A 26,557-nucleotide genomic window follows, 5' to 3' on the forward strand; every position below is an offset into this window, starting at 1 on the left:
CACGCGTGTACCTATATAGGGAGATATGAAAGAAATAACATATTAAAGAGTAATATGTATACATAAGATGAAGAGAGTCATTAAACAAAAATTTTAGAGAGAAGTTTTTGTGCACAGTAGTAGAAATATAATCGCTTGAAACAAATAAACTTCGGAAGGAAAAAATAAAGAAATTTCGACAAAAAAAAACAAACTATCATATATTATACAAGGGGTGTTCATTAAAGATTTCCCCTGATCTACTCCCCAAGGATTGGGATAAACGAAACTTGGCATAGTTATTAGTGCTTTTCTACATAGTCAATGGTGACACTTTATGCAGCTGTGAAGACTTTGTCTATAGAAGCCGGTCAGTTGCGTCTGGAGCCAAGAATTTACCTCGGAAATAAGTTCATCATCTTCCTCTTCAAAAAAAAGACTTCATGGTAGGAAAGAGATGGAAGTCAGATGGTGCGAGGACGGGAGAGTAAAGGGGATGAGGAAGGATTTCATAGTCGCAGGAGTATGCTTTCATCTGGGCAACATGCGCATTTTGAACTGAGGCGTTGTCTTGGAGGAGGTGGACTCCTTTGGTCAATATGCCACGCCTCTCTGCTTTGATGGCGTCCCACAATTTCTGCCCTTTGCCAGAAAATCCATCATCACTACTCCGCGCTGGTCTCAAAAGACTGTGAGCATAAGTTTGCCTGCTGAGGGTGGGACACGAGCCTTCTTTGGAGGTGGTGAGTTATCATGCTTCCAGGGCTTCAACCGAACTTTAGTCTCAGGATCATAGTGATGGACCCATGTTTCATCCTGTGTGAAAAGTTTGCCGAAAAAGCCCTCCTTGTTTTCTTGGCACATTGCCAAAAGAGCCTGGGAGCAATTGACTCGTTCCTGCTTCTGAAAGGGTGTGAGCATCCGGAGAATCCATCGTGCATACTACGTCCTCATGTCGTGAATGATTTTTCTACGGATCTTCACTTCTTGGGCTTGTTGCCGAATAGTTATGCGGCGATCCTCCAAAATGGCGGCTTCCAATTTATGGGTAGTATCGTCATTAATGGCGGAATGTGGTCGTCCAGGAATAGGAGCAGTTTTGACCGATGTCCGACCACATTTGAATTGGCTATGCCAGTGCTTGACTACGTCAAATGATGGTGCATCGTCACCATAAACTTCTTTTATCTCATCAAAAGTCTCTTTTGCTGTATGACCTTTCAAGTATAAGAACCTGATCACTGATCTGCATTCAGCTGCCTCCATTATAACACCTTAGTCCATTTCAGCAACCGTAAAAGACAAGCGAATACTAGTACAAAGCTGCAATTTACAATGTAACATGTAGAGACATGTATGATTATACCTGTTCAAGTTCTGTTTCCTGCAATACCCGGAAGTGGGTCAGAAGAAATCTTTAATGAACACCCCTCGTATATAAATGTTCAGTTTTATGTGTGTACAAATATGCATTCGTTACCGATTGTTCTACGTACTACAAGAAACTTTTGCCATGCATTTTGTCACCAGATAAAAGTGATATAGTTTTAATCTTCAGAATGTTATAAAATATGTCCATTTCTTTGTTCGCACAGTCAATTAGTGATTGTTATTTTATTTACATTTCCATTGCTTTCAATAACAACAGGAAAATAGTTTCGTGTAATTTGTCAGCCAATATGCAATCTATGATATTAGTTTTAAGTCATACTTTCATCTACGACTTAAATATTGATTTAAACAGATTATGATAGCCAAAAATCTACCAACATTGGTCCAACTATTTCTTGGTCAGTTCCTCAGTCATTCTCTCTAGCTTGTGTCCCCCTTAAAACTATACATAACATATATCAGTCATCCATGACAGTGGGTGAATAAAATTTTTGAGGTCAACATTTACTATCTCATGACCATTTTCATGCTGTTTAGCTAATTCAATTCTTAACTAAATTAAATGCGGAACTACATTTTCAGTTGCTGTATTAGAAAATTAGTTGGTAAAAAAAAGTTACAATAAAATAAGAATATTCAAACATGGGTGAGTAACGCAAAGATGCAACTTCTAAGCAATATAGGTTCACCAAAGTGCACAAAATTTAATTTAAGTGCTTCAGACTCAACATAAAACATTGGCTATGACCTCAATTAAGCATGCACATGAGAGGGGAATTTAGGCGGGGTAAAAGTGATTCTTCAAATTTTTACCAAATTACCATCGTGAATCCTAAAGGCACCCTAGTTTTCCCCTTAATCTTTCTCTTACTTTTTATCACTGATCCAACCCGAAAGACATGTTATTTAATCTATTTCTACTTTGTCCTGTACTTTTGAACTTTTCCAGGTTCAGTAAAAAATATTACTCCTGTGCTCATTTTCCTGCTAGTGACATTTATACCAGCAGGTATTGATGAAGCAAAGGTTTCTGACAAGAGTCATTCAAACTTCTTCAGAGAAATTCAACTCTGCAAGGAGAGTAATAAAACAATAAAGATACCCAGGCATGGACGGTGTTATGTATTCTATTGGTATTAACGGTCAATAAAGGAATACCTAACTAAACATATTCTCTGATGATGCTTGACATTAATATTTCACTATCTAAACATTTTTGTCAACAGATTTTCCATCACATGCACACATGCACACATACGTACACATACACACGTACGAAAATACACACGTGCAAAAAAAAAACATACATATAGACTCACTGGGAATATATGAGTGTGTGCGTATGAGTGTGTGAACGATGAGAAAGTTGATAAACAAGTGTGTGTACGTAGAGGGCACACATATATGTCTTCTTGAGTGTTTGGTGATAAAACATCAGTATAATGGACTGTTAACTATAACACTTCAAATTTGTATTGTTTATTGCACTCACTGTACAACCAAGCATTGAAAAGTTTAAATATATTTTAGGTTGTAATAAAATAAAATTCATGCATTCATTCGTCCATCACACACACACACACACACACACACACACACAATTATATATATATGGCATCTTTATATAAGCTTAAAGCTAATGGCGATCACCGTGTAATGACTAAGGAAAATAGTCTAATAAAGGGGTATATAAGCCCTAAAGCATATATATATATATATATATATATATACTAAATAGAAACATTATTATTTCTAAATCTCTCAAAGAATTCGTCCCATCCAGGACTGCCACATTATGTTGGCAAATAGTCCTTATTTTAAAGTACTGCTAGTGAATATCTCTTTCAGAGATTTAGAAATAATAATGTTTCTATTTATTAGATCAGTAACTGTGTATCACTTTGAAAATTATATATTTTCGAGCGTGAATTCAGCAACGCCGTCTAACCGATCAGCTTATCTGTGTTGATAAAGAGCAATAACCCAGAAACCGGTCCACAGATGTTGCTTTGTGCTAGTTGGTTGTGCTGAGCTCCCCTGTTCGAAAATAAAAGGATACAGATATTATGTCGTATAGCCAGCTGGAAATGACATTTCCAGCTAGCTATATTCTGATACTGTAGAAAGCTTGCCAAACTAAAATAAATTCGGTGTAAACCCAGTATTATACTTGTCACCTATCAATACATTAAGTATGGCTCATAGATGGTGTTTGCATATAAAACATATAAAATGTATTTTATATATAAAGGAAAAAATTATATACTTTGTATTAATTTTTTCCTTAATTGGTTTTACACGCTGGCTATTTGATAAAATCTTATATAGATTTTATCCTTATACCTTATTTACAAATTATATATATATATATATATATGCGCGTGCGCGGTAGGGGGTATTTATGTGAAGGTCTCAACCTGAGACCTCCACACTTATTTGTTTGGCCGAACTTGTCCTCTCCCGCAACTGCTTCTCGTTCGCAGGGGAGTTTTACCAACAGGTCTCGAGAGTGGCCATGGAATGAGAATGGCCCCAACTATGTGAACCTGTTCGTTGGCTATGTTGAGGCCCTAATATTCTCACAATTTACTGGTTCCACTCCCGAGCTCTACGGTCGTTTCTTCGATGACTGTATCAGCCTGACCTCACTCTCCCGCCAACATCTGGACTCCTTCCTCTCCAATCCTTCCAACCTGCCCTCGAATTCTCCTGCACTATCTCTAACTCTTTTGTCGAATTTCTCGATATTTCTGTCAGCATACACCACTCCGCTCTGACCACCTCCATCCATTACAAACACATTGACTCACACTTTTACCTTAACTTCTCCTCCTCCCACCCTAACACACCAAGCTCTCCAGCCCCTACTCTCAATTCCTCCGTCAACACACGCTCTGCAATGTCGACTATGACTTTGAGACTCAGTCTCAACTCATGGCTCACCACTTCATCCTACGTGGATATCCCTTCGTTATTATCCATACTACCCTTGTCCGGGCACGATCTGTGTGCCTCTGCTCTTTCTCCTCGCACTCGCCTCACCCTTACCCGTTTCCCATTCCCTTCACCTACCACCCCTCCACCCTACCCCAGCAATGCCCCATTCTCCGAGCCTTCCGCCGACTCCAATTCGACCTCTCCCCCTCGCACATTTTCCCTAACCTACCGCTTCCCTCGTTCAAACGAGCCCATAATCTGCGTGACTTCCTGGTCCGCAGTTTTTTCCCTACCCCTGCCTCCTTGCCTGGCTCCTTCCCCTGCTTTCGCCCCACGCTGTCGCACCTGCCCTACCTTTCCAACACCACCATCTTCACTGGCACTCATCATAGTCCCTATCACATCACCGACTCCTTTACCTGCACCTCTAGTAATGTTATTTACTACATCACCTGCTCTCTTTCTCCTTCCCTGTACATTGGTCAAACGGGATACCGCTTGGCTGACCAGTTCGCGGAGTACCTCAGATTCGGCAGTGATACTCCTCTCCCGCGCTACTTCTGCTCTACCGGTCATTCGCAACAACATCTGTCTGTGTTCGGACTGTCTCTGCATAAGGGCCACCCGGACTCCCACCATCGCCGTGAACAAGAATTAATCTTCTCTCTTCATTCCTTTGCACCAAATGGACTCAACTCACTACCTCTCTTCATCTAACACCAACCCCACACACCTCCCACATTCAACTGCCCTCCTCTACCTACATACCTGCATACCGCCTACCTCGGTACCCTCACCACACGCACGCCACTATACAAACACCCATACACACTGTTCACCTCATTAATCACTTCACACACATAAATATCTTCCCACTCCACATACACTAGCACTGAACACTTCTCAACATCTACACCACACACCATTATCACACGCCTACACACAATCTTCAATAGTGTCACCACACATACCACTATACGAGCAGCCACACACACTGTTTAACTTAGTACACACACCACATACGCTCAAGCACACTCCAACACCCACACATGTACATAATACCTGAACACAGACAGTATCTACGCACACACGCAACAAGCATAGACAAAGATAACTTTCGCCCACAAACATACACCATACACATGCACACTGTTTAGTCACAGATACACACACATACACATGTGCACCCACCACCTGAGCAAACACACATCAACTGCTACACATAACACACACACGTATTAGCCCCACATATATACACACGTCCATACACATACTCACACGTATATACACATACGTATTCACTGGCCTCCATTCACACACACACACACGCACACCATTCTCACATACACACATACGCTTGTGACCATCGTTGCCGTTATTATTATTATTATTATTATTGTTGTTGTTGTTGTTGTTGTTGTTGTTGTTATTATTATTTTATGTTTGACTTTTGCTTTGCATTTGTACAAGTTGGATCCAAGTCTCACCCAGAGACCTCAAGAGACAACAAGTTAGAAGTTCATGTAGGTGTTATACCTAGGGTACCATATATTTGGATTTGTACATAATGTTTAAGAAACCATAAGAAAATTATGGGTTTGTTTTAAAATTTGAGATCACATAGACAGTATTTTACGTAGGATATGGGCAGTTCCCATGAGCACTATCTTTTGAACTTCAACCATTTTGGGGTTTCCTGGTATCTGAGCTAGGTAGTAATCAGACCGTTTCGCTGTCATTCCCAGGGCACATTATTATTATTATTATTATTATTATTATTATTATTATTATTATTATTATTACTACTACTACTACTACTACTACTACTACTACTACTACTACTACTATTACTACTACTATTATTATTATTATTATTATTATTATTATTATTATTATTATTATTAAGGCGGCGAGCTGGCAGAAACTTTTGCACGCTGGACGAAATGCTTGGCGGCATTTCGCTCGTCACTTTGTTCTGAGTTCAAAATCCGCCGAGGTCGACTTTGCTTTTCATTCTTTCGGGGTCGATTAAAAAAGTACCAGTTACGCACTAAAGTCAATGTAATCGACTTACCCCCTCCCCGAAAATTTCAGATCTTGTGTCTATAGTAGAAAGGATTGTTATTATTATTGAGTGAGAGAGTGACACTGGGGTAAAATATACGAAGCCCATTATACCCATCATGACTACCCGTCTGATAAGGGTACACCAGGCACATGCATCACAACCATATGTGCGCGACATGGTGATCTCATATCAAGATAAACAGCGCATGACCTCGCAGGTGGGGCCCAGGTAGAATTTTCTTCAGGTCGAGTTGCCCATCCCGCTCAAAAGGTTCCTGAATAAGGTTTGTTTAAGGATGTTGAGCAAAACACCCATGTTTCCAAAGTTGAATTATTCAAACCCCAAAGAATTCCTCTCAACACATGGCTATGATGCTCACCCACTACTTCTACTCATGATCAGAGATGCACATATCGTCAGCCACCAAAGGACATGCTCAATTGGTTAAGGTCAAACAACTGACAAGCAAATCTGTGGTATTGAGCAAAATATTTGCTGTAGCCCATCGTTTATACCAAGACAAAACAATGTACATGATAACACTTCCAATCAATTAAGATCAGAAGCCATGAGAGCCACTGCCTGGTACTGCATCCGGTAATACTATTATTATTATTATTATTATTATTATTATTATTATTATTATTATTATTATTAATGAGTGAGAGAGCAGTGCATGCCATCAAAGTGACAGTGGGGTAAAATATACGAAGCCCAATATACTCATCATGACTACCTGTCTGATAAGGGTACACCAGGCACATGCATCACAACCATATGTGCGCGACATGGTGATCTCATATCAAGATAAACAGCGCATTACCTCGCAGGTGGGGCCCAGTTAGAATTTTCTTCAGGTCGGGTAGCCTATTATTATTATTATTATTCAGTAGTTTTATTTTTATAACGTACTTTCACTTCACTACCGAGCGCAGCTCTGTGCGCCTTGGGTATGTGCTGTGGTTTGCTGTGGTGCTCTTATGTTTACTGTATTGAAAGTGTTTTGCGTAGAATGTGTGCAGTACCCAGTAGTGCAATTTTCTGTATGTTATATATATTTGTAAGTCCTGGTGTTTTTGTTATGTATTTGTCTGAATATTTTTTTATTATACCTAAGGCACCTACTATGATAGGAATTGTTTCTGTTTTTAGATTCCACATTCGAGTTATCTCTATTTCCAGGTCTTTGTATTTTGAAAGTTTTTCCATTTCTTTTAGAGAAACGTTGTCATCTGCTGGTATTGAAACATCAATTAGAAGGCATTTTTTTCCTTCATGATCTTTGACAACTATATCTGGTCTATTTGCCTTAATTTCTCTATCTGTGTGTATTGGCATATCCCAGAGTATGGTTGCTTTCTCGTTTTCTGTGACCTTTTCTGGCGTGTGTTTATACCATCTTTTTTCTGTTGCTATTCCATAATGTTGGCATAGCTTCCAGTGTATATAGGTCCCAGCTCTGTCGTGTCTGTGAATATATTCCTTCTTAGCCAGGACTGGGCAGCCAGAGATAATATGATTTATTGTTTCTTGTCGATCTCCACATATTCTACAGTTACTTGTTATATTTCTTTTCATTATGTGTTTTTGGTAATTTCTGGTGGGGAGGCTTTGGTCTTGTGCAGCAATTAAAAATCCTTCAGTCTCTGCTTTGAGTCCTGAGCTTCTCAGCCATTGCTGGGATTTTTCTCTGTCTATTTCTTTCGCATTTAGTTTAGCCCAGTATTTACCATGTAGGGGCTTTTCTTGCCATCGTTTTATCATGGTCCGTTGCTGTTCTAGTTTTAGTTTGGATTTCATTTGTTTTATAGCTTTTGTTGTTTCTTCTTCTTCTTCTTCGTATGTGTTAGGTAGATTGATTTCTTGTTTGTATTTGTCAGCTTCCTTAAATACTGAAAACAGTTTTTTGTTTTGCTCGTGTTTCCCTTGCTTCTGGAGTAGGTATTTTTGCAGTCCTATGGTGGTTATTTTATAATAGTTTTCTAGCTGTATAAGACCCCTGCCACCTTCTGTGCGTTGTATATATAGCCTTTCTATGTCAGATTTTGGGTGGTGCATCCTATATCCTGTCATTATTTTTCTTGTTTTCCTGTCTATTTTACATAGTTCGTTTAGTGTCCAGTTAAGGATGTTGTAGCTGTAGCTTATAACTGGGACAGCTAAAGTGTTGATACCCATTATCTTGTTTTTAGCATTGAGCTCTGTTTTTAGTATTGATCTAACTCGTCTATAGTACTCTTTCTTTATTTTTTCTTTCATTTGTGTATGTTGTATCCTATCTAGTTCATTGACTCCTAAATACTTATATGGTTGGCTTTCGTCTAGTTCTCTTATTTCATTGGCTTTATCTAGTGTTATATTGCTACTTTTAACTAATTTTCCTCTTTTCAGGGTTGCTTTGGCACATTTTTCTAATCCGAATTTCATTTCTATTTCCTTGGTAAAGCCGTGTACTGTCTGTAGTAGTGTTTCTAGCTCTTTGTCGTTTTTTGCATATAATTTTAGGTCATCCATATATAGAAGGTGGCTGACTGTTTTTCCATAGCATTTGTAACCGCATCCAGTTCTATTTAGCAATTCTGTTAGAGGTGTGAGTGCCAGGCAGAACAGGAGTGGAGAGAGCGTGTCTCCCTGGAATATTCCTCTTCTAATGGGGATGGCTTTCGTTTTCACAAGTCCCTCTTTTGTTTGGAGCTGTAGCACTGTCTGCCATTTGTTCATTGAGTGCTCTATGTATTTTATGATAATTGGTGCCACCTTGTTTATGGCTAGTGTTTCCAGAATCCACGTGTGGGGAACACTGTCGAAAGCCTTTTGGTAGTCCACCCAGGCCATACTGAGGCCTTTCTTCTTTCTGCGGCTGTCTTCAGTTATGGCTTTATTGATCAATAATTGATCTTTACAGCCGTATGAGCCCTTGCAGCATCCCTTCTGCTCTTCTGGAAACAGGTTGTTATTTTCCAGGTGTTTACTCACTGTCTGTGATATTATTGCAGTAAAGGCTTTGTAGATCGTAGGGAGACAGGTTATAGGTCTATAGTTTTGTGGTTTCTCCGTTTCCGTGGATTTGGGGATTAAGATGGTTTTCCCTTTTGTGAGCCATTCAGGCATTGTTTCTGGATCTGCTATTATGTTGTTAAAGTTTTCTGCCAGCTTTTTATGCATTGCTGGCAGGTGTTTTAACCAGAAATTGGGGATCTTGTCGTGTCCAGGTGCTTTCCAGTTGCTTAGTCTTTGCAGTGTCTGGGTGACCTCTTCAGTTGTTATAGGGGCCCAGAGTTGCTCAGGTGCTAAGTTCGTTGTTTTAATGGTCCTTTTTTGGGGTTGTTGCTTCACCGACCATATTTATTTCCAGAATTTCTCTAGTTCTTCTGCTGTTGGTGCTGAAGTAATGTCTATTTTATTTTTACCCAGTTCTTGGTAGAGTTTTTTGGGGTTGGATTTGAACTGTTTGTTTTGTTCAAAGAAACGTTGGCGTTTCTCATACCGGCGGATCCTCTGTGCTTTGGCAAGGATGTCTTGCTTTAGTTTTTCTTTTGCCTCAGGTAAGTCTTTTTCTGTAATGCTGTATTTGTACAGTATTTTTGTTTTCTTCTTGTTACTTGGTAGTGTTGATTGTTTACTAATTTCGTTGAGAATCGATAAATCTTTTCTCTTTTTTTAAATTTTGTTCTGGATGTTATTTATCCACAAGGTCTGTTTGGGTGGTAGAACTCCTGTTCGGATGGGTTTGAGTGAGTATCCTGCTTCTTTTGTGGCTGCAGTGGCTGCCGCATATATCATGTCATTTAGCTCAGTGATATTGCCTGTTGTTTCTGTGGTTGTTAGTTCCGTGACGGCCAGGTTTATGCTATTTATTATTGATGTTGTTTTATTGTCTATTTTGATTTTTGGGAGATATAATCTGTGGTCCATTCTAAGATCTGTGGTTTTCAGTTCTTCGGTTATTTTCATTTTCATAGTATCGTAATTATTAGGTTTCCCTTCGTTATTTCCAGGCTTTATATTTGTTTTGCCTTCCTTTTCATTCATATGTTTGTCTGTGGTGTTCTGGATTGGTGCTTTTTGTACACTATTATACATCTCTACGGTCTGGGTTTGTTGTTTTTTGTTTACTTCGTTTTTGCCGGGCATGTTACGTTTGTCCTCGTGTTTTGCTATCTCAGTGTTTATATTATTATTTGGCATTGCTGTGTGACTACTATCTAGATTTTCCTGATGTATTTTTTCTTTCAATTGCTCTATTTCTATTTCTGATATTTCTTTTGCTTTTAGAATATATCTTCTTATGTTAGCTAGTTTGTTAGGGCTCATTGTTTTATCGAGGTCTATATTTACATTATTTTTCTTCCATGTTTTATATGTATGTGTTGTTGCGTTTTCGTTTTTTGGGTAGAGTACTGCTGTGAAATAGGCGTGTAGGATCGAAATGTGTTCCTCACGTGTCCATTTATGCCGTTTTGGTTTTGTTTGCGGGACATGAGGAACAACGTCCGGCCCTTTATTTTGACGGTCGTCGTTTTCGTAGGGTACCGGTTCGTTTATTTCTGTTGTCAGATTGTTTTGCACGTTCATATCTTCGTATTTTTTTCTTAACAAGCTTACAGTACGTACTTCTCGGTTGTTATTCTTGGGTAAAATAATACCGGTGTTATTTAATATGTTTGTAATTTTTTTGTATATGGTGTTTGGGTTTGGGGATGGTCTGTATTTTGATGTAACACGTGTGTTTACGATCTCTGTTCGGGTAGTGGAGGTATCAAGTTAAAATACATCATTATATTTGGAAAAATAGGAATAAATTTCAATGAGTATTACTTACTCGGGTATAGTCCAACCCTTTGTCAGCTATATTTGGGCTCCATGCGATGTCTTTATTTCCGATGTTTTTGGATAAGTTTCGGAGCAGTGATTTATCGTACTCACATGTTAAACTTCCCCGGTGTTATTATTATTATTATTATTATTATTATTATTATTATTATTATTATTATTATTATTGTTGTTGTTCAGTAGTTTTATTTTTATAACGTGCTTTCACTTCACTACCGAGCGCAGCTCTGTGTGCCTTGGGTATGTACTGTGGTTTGCTGTGATGCTCTTATGGTTACTGTATTGAAAGTGTTTTGCGTAGGACGTGTGCAGTGCCAAGTAGTGTTATATATATTTGTAAGTCCTGGTGTTTGTGTTATGTATTTATTTGAATATTTTTTTATTATACCTAAGGCACCTACTATGTTAGGAATTGTTTCTGTTTTTAGATTCCACAATCGAGTTACCTCTATTTCCAGGTCTTTGTATTTTGAAAGTTTTTCCATTTCTTTTAGGGAAACGTTGTCATCTCCTGGTATTGATACATCAATTAGAAAGCATTTTTTTCTTCATAATCTTTGACAACTATATCTGGTCTATTTGCCTTAATTTCTCTATCTGTGTGTGTGTATTGGAATATCCTAGAGTATGGTTGCTTTCTCGTTTTCTGTGACCTTTTCTGGCGTGTGTTTATACCATCTTTTTTCTGTTGTTATTCCATAGTGTTGGCATAGCTTCCAGTGTATATAGGTCCCAGCTCTGTCATGTCTGTGAATATATTCCTTCTTAGCCAGGACTGGGCAGCCAGAGATAATATAATTTATTGTTTCTTGTCCATCTCCACATATTCTATAGTTACTTGTTATGTTTCTTTTCATTATATGTTTTTGGTAATTTCTGGTGGGGAGGCTTTGGTCTTGTGCAGCAATCAAAAATCCTTCAGTCTCTGCTTTGAGTCCTGAGCTTCTCAACCATTGCTGGGATTTTTCTCTATCTATTTCTTTTGCATTTAGTTTAGCCCAGTATTTACCATGTAGGGGCTTTTCTTGCCATCGTTTTATCATGGTCCGTTGCTGTTCTAGTTTTAGTTTGGATTTCATTTGTTTTATAGCTTTTGTTGTTTATTCTTCTTCGTCTTCGTATTTGTTAGGTAGTATGACTTCTTGTTTGTATTTGTCAGCTTCCTTAAATACTGAAAACAGTTTTTTGTTTTGCTCGTGTTTTGTGGTTATTTGTATTAGTTTTCTTTGCTTCTGGAGTAGGTATTTTCGCAGTCCTATGGTGGTTATTTTATAATAGTTTTCCAGCTGTATAAGCCCCCTGCCACCTCCTGTGCGTTGTATATATAGCCTTTCTATGTCAGATTTTGGGTGGTGCATCTTATATCCTGTCATTATTTTTCTTGTTTTCCTGTCTATTTTAGATAGTTCGTTTAGTGTCCAGTTAAGGATATTGTAGCTGTAACTTATAACTGGGACAGCTAAAGTGTTGATACCTATTATCTTGTTTTTAGCATTGAGCTCTGTTTTTAGTATTGATCTAATTCGTCTATAATACTCTTTCTTTATTATTATTATTATTATTATTATTATTATTATTATTATTATTATTATTATTATTATTATTATTGAGTGTGAGAGTAGTGCATGCCATCAAAGTTACACTGGGGTAAAATATACGAAGCCCATTATACCCATCATGACTACCCGTCTGATAAGGGTACACCAGGCACATGCAACACAACCATATGTGCGCGACATGGTGATCTCATATCAAGATAAATAGCGCATGACCTCGCAGGTGGGGCCCAGTTAGAATTGTCTCCAGGTCGGGTAGCCCATCCCGCTCAAAAGGTTCCTGAATAAGGTTTGTTTAAGGATGTTGAGCAAAACACCCATGTTTCCAAAGGTGAATTATTCAAACCCCAAAGAATTCCTCTCAACACATGGCTATGATGCTCCCCCACTACTTCTACTCATGATCAGAGATGCACATATCATCAGCCACCAAGGGAGATGCTCAACTGGTTAAGGTCAAACAACTGACAAGCAAATCTGTGGTATTGAGCAAAATATTTGCAGTAGCCCATCTTTTATACCAAGACAAAACAATGTACATGATAACACTTCCAGTCAATTAAGATCAGAAGCCATGAGTGCCACTGCCTGGTACTGCATCCGGGCATTATTATTATTATTATTATTATTATTATTATTATTATTATTATTATTATTATTATTATTATTAAGACAAACATTTTTCTCTTTGGCCAATCCCTGATGAACGTGAATCCCCAATCACGTGAAAAGTAAAATAAGGGTAGAGAGGGAAGTGTTGCCTTCTAGCCAGTTTGCTGAAAGGTGGATGAAAGTGGCGAGGATGGTGCGAGTGAACGGGCCTGCCCTGAACATGCGCCTGTAGTTGGAAGAAAAAAGGAAAGGAAAAGGCACCTACCCCAAAAATCAGGATACCCATGGCTATTTTATGGGGGTTTTCCATGAGCATCCCTCGAACGTCTCCTCTCTACTGAGGATTACACACTCTCTACTGAGGAATACACACTCTCTACTGAGGAAAACCTTCACAACACACATACACACACACTTTATTTATTATTTTTTTTGTCCTATGCTGTCCATAATGTTTTTCTTAATGTAAACCTTTGTGGTTAATAAAGAAATCATCATCATCATCATCATTATTATTATTGAGTGAGAGAGCACTGCATGCCATCAAAGTGACACTGGGGTGAAATATACGAAGCCCAGTATACTCATCATGGCTACTCGTCTGATAAGAGTACACCAGGCACATGCATCACAACCATATGTGCGCGACATGGTGATTTCATATCAAGATAAACAGCGCATTACCTTGCAGTTGTGGCCCAGTTAGAGTTTTATTCAGGTCGAGTAGCCCATCCCGCTCAAAAAGTCTCTGAATGATAATAATAATCCTTTCTATTATAGGCACAATGCCTGAAATTTTACGTGAAGGGACTAGTCAATTACATCGAATCCAGTGTTTCACCCCGAAAGGATGAAAGACAGAGTCGACCTGGGCAGAACCCGAACTCAGAACACAGCGACAGACGAAGTACCTCATAGCATTTCGCCCGGCGTGCTATATTATTATTATTATTATTATTATTATTATTATTATTATTATTATTATTATTATTATTATTATTATTATTATTATTATTATTATCTCTTTTTCATTCAGCCTCTTTATTCCAGTCATTTCGCCATTCTGGACCGTTGAACTCTGCACACTTTTTCTCTCTTCATTTTTTTTTTCTTTTATTCTCTCTCCATTTTTTCCCTTTTAATCCTTTCTGTCGAAAAGCGTAGACTTGTGATGTAAAAGACCTTTCCATCTTCCCCGAACGTTAAACTATTACACTTGTTTGTTGTTCTTACACCCGTCTTCATCTTAGGGTTGAACAAAATAATGGAAACACCTTAAAATTTCAAACAAATTTATTTCAATATGAGGTAGGACCGCCTTTAGCAGTAATTACAGCTTGTATTCTACGAGGTATGGACTCGTACAAAGTTTGAATTGTTTCCAAAGGAATTTTGTCCATTCTTCAGCTAAAACAGTCTCCAGTTCTTGTAGTGATGATGGTGGGGGATATCGACTCCTTACTTGTTTTTCTAAAATGTACCACAAATGCTCAATAATATTGAGATCTGGGGACTGTAGTGGCCAGATAAGATGTTCAACTTCACCAGAATGTTCCTCGTGCCATTCAGTAACAACTTTAGTTGTATGAATTGGTGCATTATCATCTTGAAAGATTTCGTTGCCCCCCCCCCCTCCCGGAAACAGTTCCGCAACCATAGGATGAATTTGATAAGATAAAATGCTTAAATAGTCTTGACTATTCATTCTGCCATGGAGAGAAGCCATTGGGCCGGCGGATTTCCAAGATATAGCCCCCCTCCTCTAAATTATCACAGATCCTCCTCCATGTTTAACAGCTGGAAGAAGGCAGTCTGGGCCAAATGCTTTTTTTGGCTGTCTCCACATGTATACTCGGCCGGTGGTCGGAAATAAGGTAAAGGATGACTCGTACGAGAAAACAACATTCTTCCACTGCTCTAGGGACCAATTCTGTAGTTTTTACTCCACTCTAAACGCTTTGCACCGTTTGTTTTTGAAAGTAGTGGTTTTCTGATTGCAACCCTCCCATGAAACCTGGTTTTGTGCAGCCCTCGGTGAACAGTTTTTGTGGAAACTGGGTTCTTGATGTGGTTATTAAGCTCTACAGTAATTTTGGGAGCTGTACTTTTATGATCCTTTCTAATAATTCGCGTAAGAGTCCGACGGTCCCTATCTGAAAGATTTGTTTTTTTCCGGAGTTTTGTTTCGACGAGGAGGTCTTTCCCTCTTTCTCAAAGGTTTCGAGACAGTACTTCTTGATACACCAAACTTTTCGGCTGTTTTCGTTACGCTAGCGCCTGCTATACAAGCACCGACAATTTGACTTCTTTCAAAATCCGATAGATCTGTCATTTTAATGAATTTTATTTACCTTTTTCTGATGATATCTAAAAAGAATCAGTAATTTTAATAAAACATATTAAGCACCACTAATAATAAATTAAAAAAAAACATGAAAATAAACAAGCCTTTGACGGTTTTATAGATATTTCAAAATTATGATGCTATGATGTTAGGTGTTTCCATTTTTTTGTCCAATCCGTGTGTATATATATATATATATATATATATATATATATATATATATATATATATATATATATAGGAAAATGAAAAAAGCCAGAATGCTGAACTGGAAGCATAATTTAATAAAGATTTTTTCTAACCGGTTTTCATTGCGATGAAGCAAATTATCAAGAAGAAGGAGAATGAAAATGTTTTTTTACAAAGAAGTACAAAATGAAGAAAATAATATATAAAACAATAATATATAAAAAAATAAATATACCCATACATTATATTGTCTTTGAGCTTTTGTAGTTCAATAGTAGTTCATGTATAAATTGTTAGGAAAAATAAGGATGCATGAGGGTTGAGAGTTTTGTTAGGTTTAAAAAAAGGGTTAAAAGTTTGTGTTAAGCAGGAAATGTGGTGTCAAAACAGGAAGTGTGTGTAAGGGGAGACAAGTGTTTTTAGTTGGAGTTTTGAACTCTTTTTTTCCCAACAGGAAGTTTGTGTCTGTTCATAGAGGAATAAGGTCACTGAGGGGTGTGTGTGTTAAGAAATGGTTGAAATTTCTCTATGAAAAAATTCTCCTTGTTGATTCTTTCTTGTGTGGAGATTCTGTCTTTACATTGATAGAAAGGGAATATAATGAATTTAGGGTTGTTGTTTCTGGCGCAAGAGTCTAAACCCTCATGCATCCTTATTTTTCCTACCAATTTATACATGAACTACTATTGAACTACAAAAGCTCAAAGACAATATAATGTATGGGTATATTTATTTTTTTATATATTATTGTTTTATATATTATTTTCTTCATTTTGTACTTCTTTGTAAAAAAACATTTTCATTCTCCTTCTTCTTGATAATTTGCTTCTTCGCAATGAAAACCGGTTAGAAAAAATCTTTATTAAATTATGCTTCCAGTTCAGCATTCTGGCTTTTTTTCATTTTCCTATTATTTCTCCACGTGCGGTTAACACAACCCCACTATTTACTGACTTATATATATATATATATATATATATATATATATATATATATATATATATATATATATATATATATATACACGATGGAGTATCCAGACGAAATCAGTATTTTGCAATATTTTTATTTCTTTATTGCCAACAAGGGGTTAAACATAGAGGGGACAAACAAGGACAGGCAAAGGTCGATAACATCGACCTCAGTGCGTAACTGGTACTTACCTAATCGACCCCGAAAGGATGAAAGGCAAAATCGACCTTGACGGAATTTGAGCTCAGAACGTAACGGCAGACGAAATACTGTTAAGCACTTCGCCCGGCGAGCTAATTTTAAATGTTTACGCTTTTATCGCCTTCAGAGTATTCTTTATCAGAAACAATGTGTCGGTCCAGACGCGTTTTCCACTGTTCGAAGCAGTCTTAGAACTCTTGCCAAATGATACCATAAAAGGTATCCTCCGTCGTTTTTTTCTTCACATCTACAAAACGTTTTCCTTTAAGGAATTTTTCATTCGGGTGAGCAAAAATAAGTTGCAGGGTGCGAGATTGGATGAATAGAGAGGGTGGGTAATCAGGGTTATGCCATTTTTGGTCAGAAATTGTTTCACACTCAAAGCGGTGTGAGCAGGAGCATTTACGCGATGAAACCATCACTCCCCACTTTGCCACTGGTCGGTAGGTTTTGGTCTCATCGCGCCTCGCAAACGCTTCAGAACTGCCACGTGAAATATCTGGCTAACAGTTTAACCAGAAGGAAGAAATTTTGTGTGCATAATTCCTTTCGCATCGATGAAACAAATCAGCATCGTCTTGACATTCGACTTCACTTTTTGGGGGGCGTGGTGACATTTAATGCTTCCATTGACTTGATTGCTGTTTTGTTTCCGGGTCGCAGCCGTAGCATCAGCCCTCGTTATCAGTGATGACCTTCGAAAAAAGGTCCGGGTCAACTTCCAAATGTTGTTTCAGTTCACGACACACATTCAGTCGTAACTGCATTTGATCTTCCGTGAGCAAGCGAGGCACAAATTTTACTGTAACTCATTTCATTCGCATTTTCTCGCTCAAAATTCGTTGGCAGGAGCTCCAGGATACATCAGTCATATCAACAAGTTCGTCAATTGTTCGGTGACGGTCCTCCAAGATCAGTTCATGAATTTTCATGATGTTTTCATTCGTTCAAGTCAACGGTCACCCCGAAACAGGTTGCTCTTCAAGCGACAAGTGACCATTCCTAAAACGTGAAAACTACTCGTAAACTTGTGTTTTGCTCATGGTAACGTCCTTGTAAGCTGTTTGAAGTATGACAACTGTTTCGGCCGCCGTTTTCTCCAGCAGAAAACAGAATTTCACGGAAACACGCTGTTCAGCCATCGCAAAAATGACGAACGGGGGAAAACCACTGCAAGACAAAGACGCACCATGTGGCAGTACGACCATAAACGACGACGCCGGTCGGCAGACTGATGCCTGAGGGTCACATGAAGTGGCTACTAGGGAGGAAACCTGAACTACAACGAGCTTGTCCTACAGAGAACGTTTCTGGTTACTTTGGGGTATATATATATGTGTGTGTGTGTGTGTGTGTGTGTGTGTGTGTGTGTGTGTGTGTGTGTGTGTGTGTGTGTGTGTGTGTATGAATGACTGAAACAAGTAAAAGGTAAAAGATTATATATATATATATATATATATATATATATATATATACACACACACACACACACACATATTCTTTATTTGACTGCATCGATGAAGTGGCAACACCTTGAAGGGTGTAGTCGGACAAATCGATCCCGGTACTTATTTTAGGCCTGGTTTTTATGTGCCGAACTGCTAAGCTACTGGCACGAAAACAAACTCCGGTTGTCAAATAGTGTTGGGAGACAAACTCAAAGACAGTAACACGTAGACATAGATGCATCCCCCCACCCCACACATGTATTTACAATGGGTTTCTTTTAGTTTCCGTCTGCCAAATCCACTTACAAGGTTTTAGTTTGCTCGGGACTACATTAGGAGACCCTCTTCCAATGTGCCACGCAGTGCGTCTGAGCCCGGAGCCATCTGGTTTGGAAGGAAACTTCTTACCACACCACCACACCTACACCTAAGAAATATTCTTACCATACAGCCAATAGGATCAATTACTTGATCGTGGGGAAAACAATTGGTTAGCATTTAGTAAAAACAATGGCTTGTATAGAAAACACAAATGAATCGATAATTGTTCAATAAAGTTTATTAATCAATGCGACAAATGCACTTCGTCCAATATCGAGATTAGACAGAAAATGACCCAATCTATCTAGTTAAGGTTGTGTGTAAGTAGGGCACGTGATTGGCTCTTTACACCTATTTGTCTACAGCGAGAGATCTTCTCCATAGCAAAATACATTGAATGGCTTTCTTACGGGTTCGGATATACCTCAAACAGATGAACTGGTAACAAATTTGTATTTATACACACCACTGCTTAGCGCTGTCAACCCGTATACACACACGCACATACACACGGGCGCGTGTGCGCGCGCACGCACACACACACACACACACACACACACACACACACATATAAGGAGTGAATATTCAGATGTGAACATTCATAAGGATATTATTATTAATATCATCTGCGGTGATTATAAGATAGTGATAACAATGACAGCAATAATGTAGGTGGTTACAGGTATTAAATAGCATCAAATAGTTATAAAATTGTATGGAGACAGAACACATCCCTGTCGGACACCCCTCTCTGTCGGACACCCCTCTCTGTCGGACACCCCTCTCTGTTGATCTTGATATAGTCGCGCCAACAGTGCGACTAAATGTTCAGGAAATCCCATGTCTTTCATGACATCCCACATCTTGCTGTGTCTCACACAGTCGAAGGCCTAAGAATAGTCGATGAAACACACGTAAAGTGGGATGTTACATTCCTTAAATTTCTCGATCATCATCCTGATGTTGACTATCTGTTCCCTTGTTCCTCTGCTCTTGACGAAGCCGGCTTGTTCCTCAGCGATGACACTGCTATATTTCCGCTACAATCTACCTACGATGATTCGCAGCAGGATCTTGCTTGCGTAGACAATAAGACTGATGGTTCGGTGGTTAGAGCACTCGCGTGGGTTGCCTTTCTTTGGTATTGGTATGAAGACTGCACAACACCAGTCGATCGGCCACTCACCGTCGTTCCAGATCTTGATACACAGTCTCCACAACAGTTCTATCCCAATATCTCCCGACAGGGATGTGTTTTGCCTCCATATCAGTACAACATCTATGCAGAAAACATCATAAGAGCGGTGAAGGAGAACTACGATGGTGGTGTGCAGATTGGCGGAGAAAGGCTGTGCAATCTGAGATACGCCGATGACACAACCCTCATAAGTAACAGCAAGGACGAATTGCTGCAGATGATATGCAAAGTGAAAGATATGAGTGTGCAGAGTGATCTATTCCTGAATGTAGAGAAGACAAAGATCTTGGTGGTGGATAAATACAGGACAGACCAAGGTGACTTCACCGTAGATAGAGAGATGATTCAGGAAGTGGATGATTTTATGTACTTGGGATCCACCAGTGGATCAAGCACACCAGCGATACGGAGAAGGCTCGCGATAGCGATAGCGAGGCAAGTTTTACAAGATATAGAGAACATCTGAAAGAGTCGTGGCGTGTCAATGCTGCTGAAGATAAGGCTACTTCGGACTGCCGCTTTCTCCATTGCGACGTACGACTGCGAGTCGTGGACAATGTTGAAGGCAGACGAGAAAAGAGTGAACGTTTTTGAAATGTGGTGTTACTGCAGAATCCTTAGAGTGTCGTGGACGGAGAGAAGGACGAACAACTGGGTACTAGAAAACTCGGTTGCGAGATGACGCTTCGGCGAAACATCATGTAGCCGAAGCTACGGTTCTTTGGCCACGTCATGCGCCGGGATGAACTTGAGCGAACGATCATAATTGGCAAGGTGAACGGCAGACGTAAAAGATGCAGACCACCCACTTCTTGGCTGAAAGACATCGCAGCCATAGGATTGTCTTTATTCTCAGCTGTCCATGGGGTAGAGGACAGGAGAAGGTGGCAAGACATCGTGATGACCACAGCATCGCATAGTGCGACACCTGACTAGAGGAAGGAAGTTATAAAATTAAAATTAGCACTAAGCATAAGGACGCACTGGGTGTCTAACCTGTTTAGAAATAGGAGGCACAGCCCCAATAAACCACCAATAGCAATGAAAATATGACAGAGAACAACAAAAGTGGGCGAACAGTTAAAGAATTAAAAACATACCATTATAGATAATGTCATTCAGATATTCGTGTACCATGGCTTCGGGTTTTGGCCCGTGGGCCTCAACTCCCTTCAGTATGACTTACCGAGTGGAAAAAATATTCAAAACACTCTGGCGGCCCCAGTGCAAAAATTTCAATAAGGAGTGAATATTCAGATGTGAACATTCATAAAGATATTATTGTTAATATTATCTGTGGTGAATGTAAGACATTGATAACAATAACAACAATGATGTAGGTGGCTACAGGTATTAAAGAGCATCAAATAGCTATAAAATTAAAATTAGCACTAAGCATAAGGACGCACTGGGCGCTAACCTGTTTAGAAATAGGAGACAAAGCCCCAATAAACCACCAATAGCACTGAAAATATGACAGAGAACAACAGTAAGCGAGTGAACGGTTGAAGAATTGAAAACATACCATTATAGATAATGCCATTCGGATATTCGTGCGCTATGGTTTCGAGTTTTGGCCTGCGGACCTCAACTCGCTTCAGCATGACCTACCGAGAGGAAAAAATTCAAAACACGTTACGTTGAACTCTGGCGACGTTCTGATTTGTTTTGCGCCAAACGTAGAACTGCCTCAGTGCAAAACTTTCAATAAGGAGTGAATATTCGTAAGTGAACGTTCATAAAGATATTATTATTGTTAATATTATCTGTGGTGAATGTAGGATAATAATAATAATAATAATAATAATAATAATAATAATAATAATAATAATAATAATAATAATAATAATAATAATAATAATAATAATAATAATAAAACAACAACAACAACAACAACAACAACAATAATAATAATAATAATAATAATAATAATAATAATAATAATAATAATAATAATAATAATAATAATAATAACGGCAATAACATAGGTGGTTACAGGTATTAAATAGCATCAAAAAGCTATAAAATTAAAATTAGCACTAAGCATAAGAAAGTACTGGGCGTCAAAAGCTGAACTGCCTCAGTGCTAATTTTAATTTTATAGCTATTTGATACAATTTAATACCTGTAATCACCTAAATTATTGCTGTTATTATTATCAAAATCTTATATTCACCGCAGATAATATTAACAATAATAATATCTTTATGAATGTTCACATCTGTATATTCACTCCTTATTGAAATTTTTGCCCTAAGGCAGTTCTGCTTTTGGCGCAAAACACATCAAGAACGCCACCAGAGTTCTACGTGAAGTGTTTTGAATTTTTTCCTCTCGGTAAGTCGTGCTGAAGGAAGTTGATGCCCGCGAGCCAAAACTCGAAACAATATAAGCTAAATCTAGATTAGACACAATATAAGCTAAATTTAGATTCAGTAGGGTATTATATACCTTACTGAATATAAATTTAGCTTATATTGTGTCTGTTGCAGTGAGAACTTGCTAGCAACCTTATTAATATCATTGATAACGGTAATAATACATCTTTATTTAAATCTATCCTTTATCACGATAGTTTCCTTTTAAACGGAGCGGGACGTTTAAAGTAAGGAACGCACACGAGCTAATATAGTGAATATTTTAGAAATAGATGTTAAAATATTATTTTCAGCTGAAGGTTCCAGAGTATGCTGATCATACAGAGAGTGAAATCAATTGGTATTGAAATATACATTACTTACTGACGTATTGAACGCAAGGATAAACCTATTTCTTATATGTTCATTGCATTGCTCATGTGTATCTTTACTGTGAGTTACTGGTGGTTTTGGAGCCTTGGCTTTGATTTTAGCAAGTGGTACTATATACCATACTGAATCTAAATTTAACTTATATAGTGTCTGTTACGGTGTGAACTTGCTAGCCACCTTATTATTACCTTATTGATATCATTAATAACATTAATAATACATCTTTATATATATATACTAGCAGCTAAGCCCGGTTTTACCCGGTCGGTTTGGATGATATGGCTGTAAAACCTGCTCTGTGTAAGCATTTGACTTGTTTGGGCACGCTTACGTTAAAAAGCAATTTTAGAATAATTTTTTCTGTCAAAACGCTAAAAGTAACTAACCAACAACAAAAAAACAACCAAGATTCAACCAAATCAAAAAATAAACCCAAATACTAAGCGAACAAAGATGAACCATCTCACTTCCATTGCGCGCACACGCGCACACACACAAACGCACACACACAAACGCACACACACAAACGCACACACACAAACGCACACACACAAACGCACACACACAAACGCACACACACAAACGCACACACACAAACGCACACACACAAACGCACACACAAACGCACACACACAAACACACACACATTCATATACCCCCCTTTTGCATACACACATATTCACACAGAGTTGAAACGCTCACACCTTTCTTCCTTATTCATCTATCACCCCTTCCGTTCTCATTCATAAACACAAGAGTATTATTATAGTGGATTATTTCGGTAACCATGGGAGCTATGGAAAAAATCCAAAGCCCAGCATCACCACTGGATCATTCTACACATCTATGTAATTTTTCGCGCAATTCCACCTAGCCGTTTGACCGTGAATCCCAAAACAAGAAAAAATCGCCCTTGTCAAATTCTTTAACGTTTCGAGCCTAATATATACGATGGGGTATCCAAAAGAAACCGGAATATTGCAATATTATTTTATTCACTTAGTTTTACATGTTAACGCTTTTATCACCTTCTGGACCGAAGCAGTGCATCGGTCCAGATGCGTTTTCTACTGTTGAAATCAGTGCTGGAACTCTTGCGAAGTAATGCCTTTTAACACCTACTTCGTTTTTTTTCTTCACCTCTTCCACATCTGCAAATTTCGTAGCACCAGCTTTTGACACCAGTGATGACCTTCGTAAAAAGATCCAGATCAACTACTAACTATTCTTTCAGTTCACAACAATCATTCAGTTCACAACACTCATTCAGTCGCTTGCACAATTTTTGCTGCAACTCTTTTCATTCGTACTTCCGCGATCAAAATTTGTTAGCAGGAGCTCCGGGACATACCAGTCGTATCAACAATTTCATCAGTTGTTTGGTAACAGTCCTCCCAGATCAGTTCATGAATTTTCAGGATGTTTCCTTTCGTTCGGGAGGTCGACGGTCACCCCTGAACGAGGTTGATTTTCAAGCTGTAAGAAGTGGCTATTCCTAAATCCTGAAAACCACCCGTAAACTTGTGTTTTGCTCAAGGCAGCGTCCTTGTCAGCTGTTTGAAGCATGACAACTGGTTCGACCGCCGTTTTCCCCAGCAGAAAGCAGAATCTCACCAAAGCATGCTGTTTCTTCGTTGCAGCCATCGCAAAAATTGATGAACAGGGGAGATGCACTGCAAAACAAAGACGTACCACGTAGCAGAACGACATCACCGGACAACGTTAGTCGGCAGGCTGATGCTTAAGGGTCGCATGAAGTGGCTACTAGCGGTGGAAACCTGAACTACAACGGGCTTATCCCTCAGAGAATGTCTCTGGTTGCTTTTAGGCACCCCTCGTGAGGACGTGATACAGATTGTGTTACTAGACGCTCGGGAAAGGAAAGAAACTTCATGTCCGCAGAAGCCATGATAGACCGTTGACCAACACCATTCAATTTTTTTTCTCCGTGTTTTTCTCCTTGTTTTCTCCGTATTCTTTCTGTTGAAGAGCGTAGCTCGAAACGTGAAAGACTTTCCGTATTCCCGAGCGTCATACTAATACATCCTTTTGTTGTTTACACCACCTGTCCTCGTCTGTTATTGTTTTGTTTCGTACATTCTCCTATATATATATATATATATATGAATAATAACAATATATGGAGCAAAACGCATATAAATAAAAGTTCCTTTAATTCCTACACATGTTTCAAAATATATGTGTGCTCTCCTCCAAAGAAGTAAGAGCTGCTGGAATTCCACATATATTCATCTTCAGGGAATCAACATATAAAAGCAAGATAAATGCGAAATGATGAGGTAACTTACGAGCTAAGATGTTACATGGCCAAGTAAGTGACCGTTAGAAGTAAGAGTGCTTGTTTACATAGAGATATAAAGGGAGTAATAATATTATTACATGAGCCAATGAGTGACCGTTAGGAGTAAGAACGCTTGTTTACATAGAGTTATAAAGGGAGGGGGCTGTAAACGTAATGCTAAAAGTTTAAATTAAATGATTAAAATGGGGGAGGAGGGCAAAATAGATCACAGTAAAGTGAACTAAAAATCGTAAGCTAATTGCTAAGTCCTTATTCGTCATTTAGGGATAGGAATAAAGCTAGCACCACCGGCCTAAGTAAATTTATTTCGGAACTGAAAGATTGCAATAAGCAATTCTCTTTGGAATGGTCTATACTGGCTACTTCCGTTCCCTACGACAAAGGTAAGGATTTTTGTCCTCTTTGTAACTTGGAACTTTTCCATATCCTGTATTCCAAGAATAGCCTAGTTAACCAAATAACACAGAGAGCGTATCGTTGTCAGCACTACAAGAGACATACCTTCATTTATTATCGTTAACGCCATCATTCCAACTAGGTTAGGTTTTAAGCATTATTATTATTATTATTATTATTATTATTATTATTATTATTATTATTATTATTATTATTATGTTGTTGTTATTTTTCTTCTTTCTTCAAATTTTCTTCCATTTCTCGCCGAGTGTTTTTCCGTACACCTAGGGCAGAGAAACTCGTTGTATGCATTTCCAGTTTACACACGCAAATTCACAGGTAAAACATGTATTTAAGAAAAAAAAAATCATGAATGGATGTTGTTTTCACAGCGATAATGCTCTTCTCAGTACATGAGTCGTTCCAGTTAGCACGATTTTTTCCACTTCCTGTAGGGATGGTAAGCCTGGTATCATTTTCAAATAGGTTTCAGTACCTTTTTTAATCATTCCTAGAGATCCTACAATCACTGGTATGGTAGTCGCCTTGAGGTGCCACATTTTTTTGATTTCTATTAGCAAGTCTTTATATTTACTGATCTTGTCAAATTCTTTCGCCGCTATATTATGATCAGAGAGAATACTCATGTCAATTAATAAACACGTCTTCTTTGTCTGATCTTTTATAATAATATCCGGTTTATTAGCTTTTATAGTCTTGTCGGTATGTACGGGGAAGTCCCAGAGAATCGATACATTTTCTCCCTCAGTCACAGCTTCAGGATGGCGTTTATACCATTTGTCAGCGGTTTTGATTTTATAATGCTGACATATTGTCCCGTGTAAATACTGGTCAACTCTGTCATGTCTTGCTTTATATTTTACAGGTGCTAAGACTCTACACCATGAGATTAGGTGGTCTATAGTTTCAATCGCATCATTACAAAGTCGGCATTTTAGGTCAGCTCCATTTTATTATTATTATTATTATTATTATTATTATTATTATTATTATTTTATGTTTGACTTTTGTTTTGCA

At 38.4% G+C, this 26,557-nt stretch overlaps 1 protein-coding gene and 1 pseudogene across 2 annotated transcripts in view; one reads left to right on the forward strand and one right to left on the reverse strand.

The window, feature by feature from the left end:
• Positions 1-26,557, forward strand: part of LOC106880757 (cyclic AMP-responsive element-binding protein 3-like protein 2) — a 579,185-nt gene that overhangs the window by 235,221 nt on the left and 317,407 nt on the right. The window lies entirely within an intron of this gene.
• On the reverse strand, positions 661-1,245 carry LOC149131814 (protein GVQW3-like; annotated as a pseudogene).

The sequence above is a fragment of the Octopus bimaculoides genome, chromosome 19 (assembly GCF_046866305.1).
Source record: "Octopus bimaculoides isolate indiv1 chromosome 19, ASM4686630v1, whole genome shotgun sequence".
In the NCBI taxonomy this organism is placed as follows: Eukaryota; Metazoa; Mollusca; class Cephalopoda; order Octopoda; family Octopodidae; genus Octopus; species Octopus bimaculoides.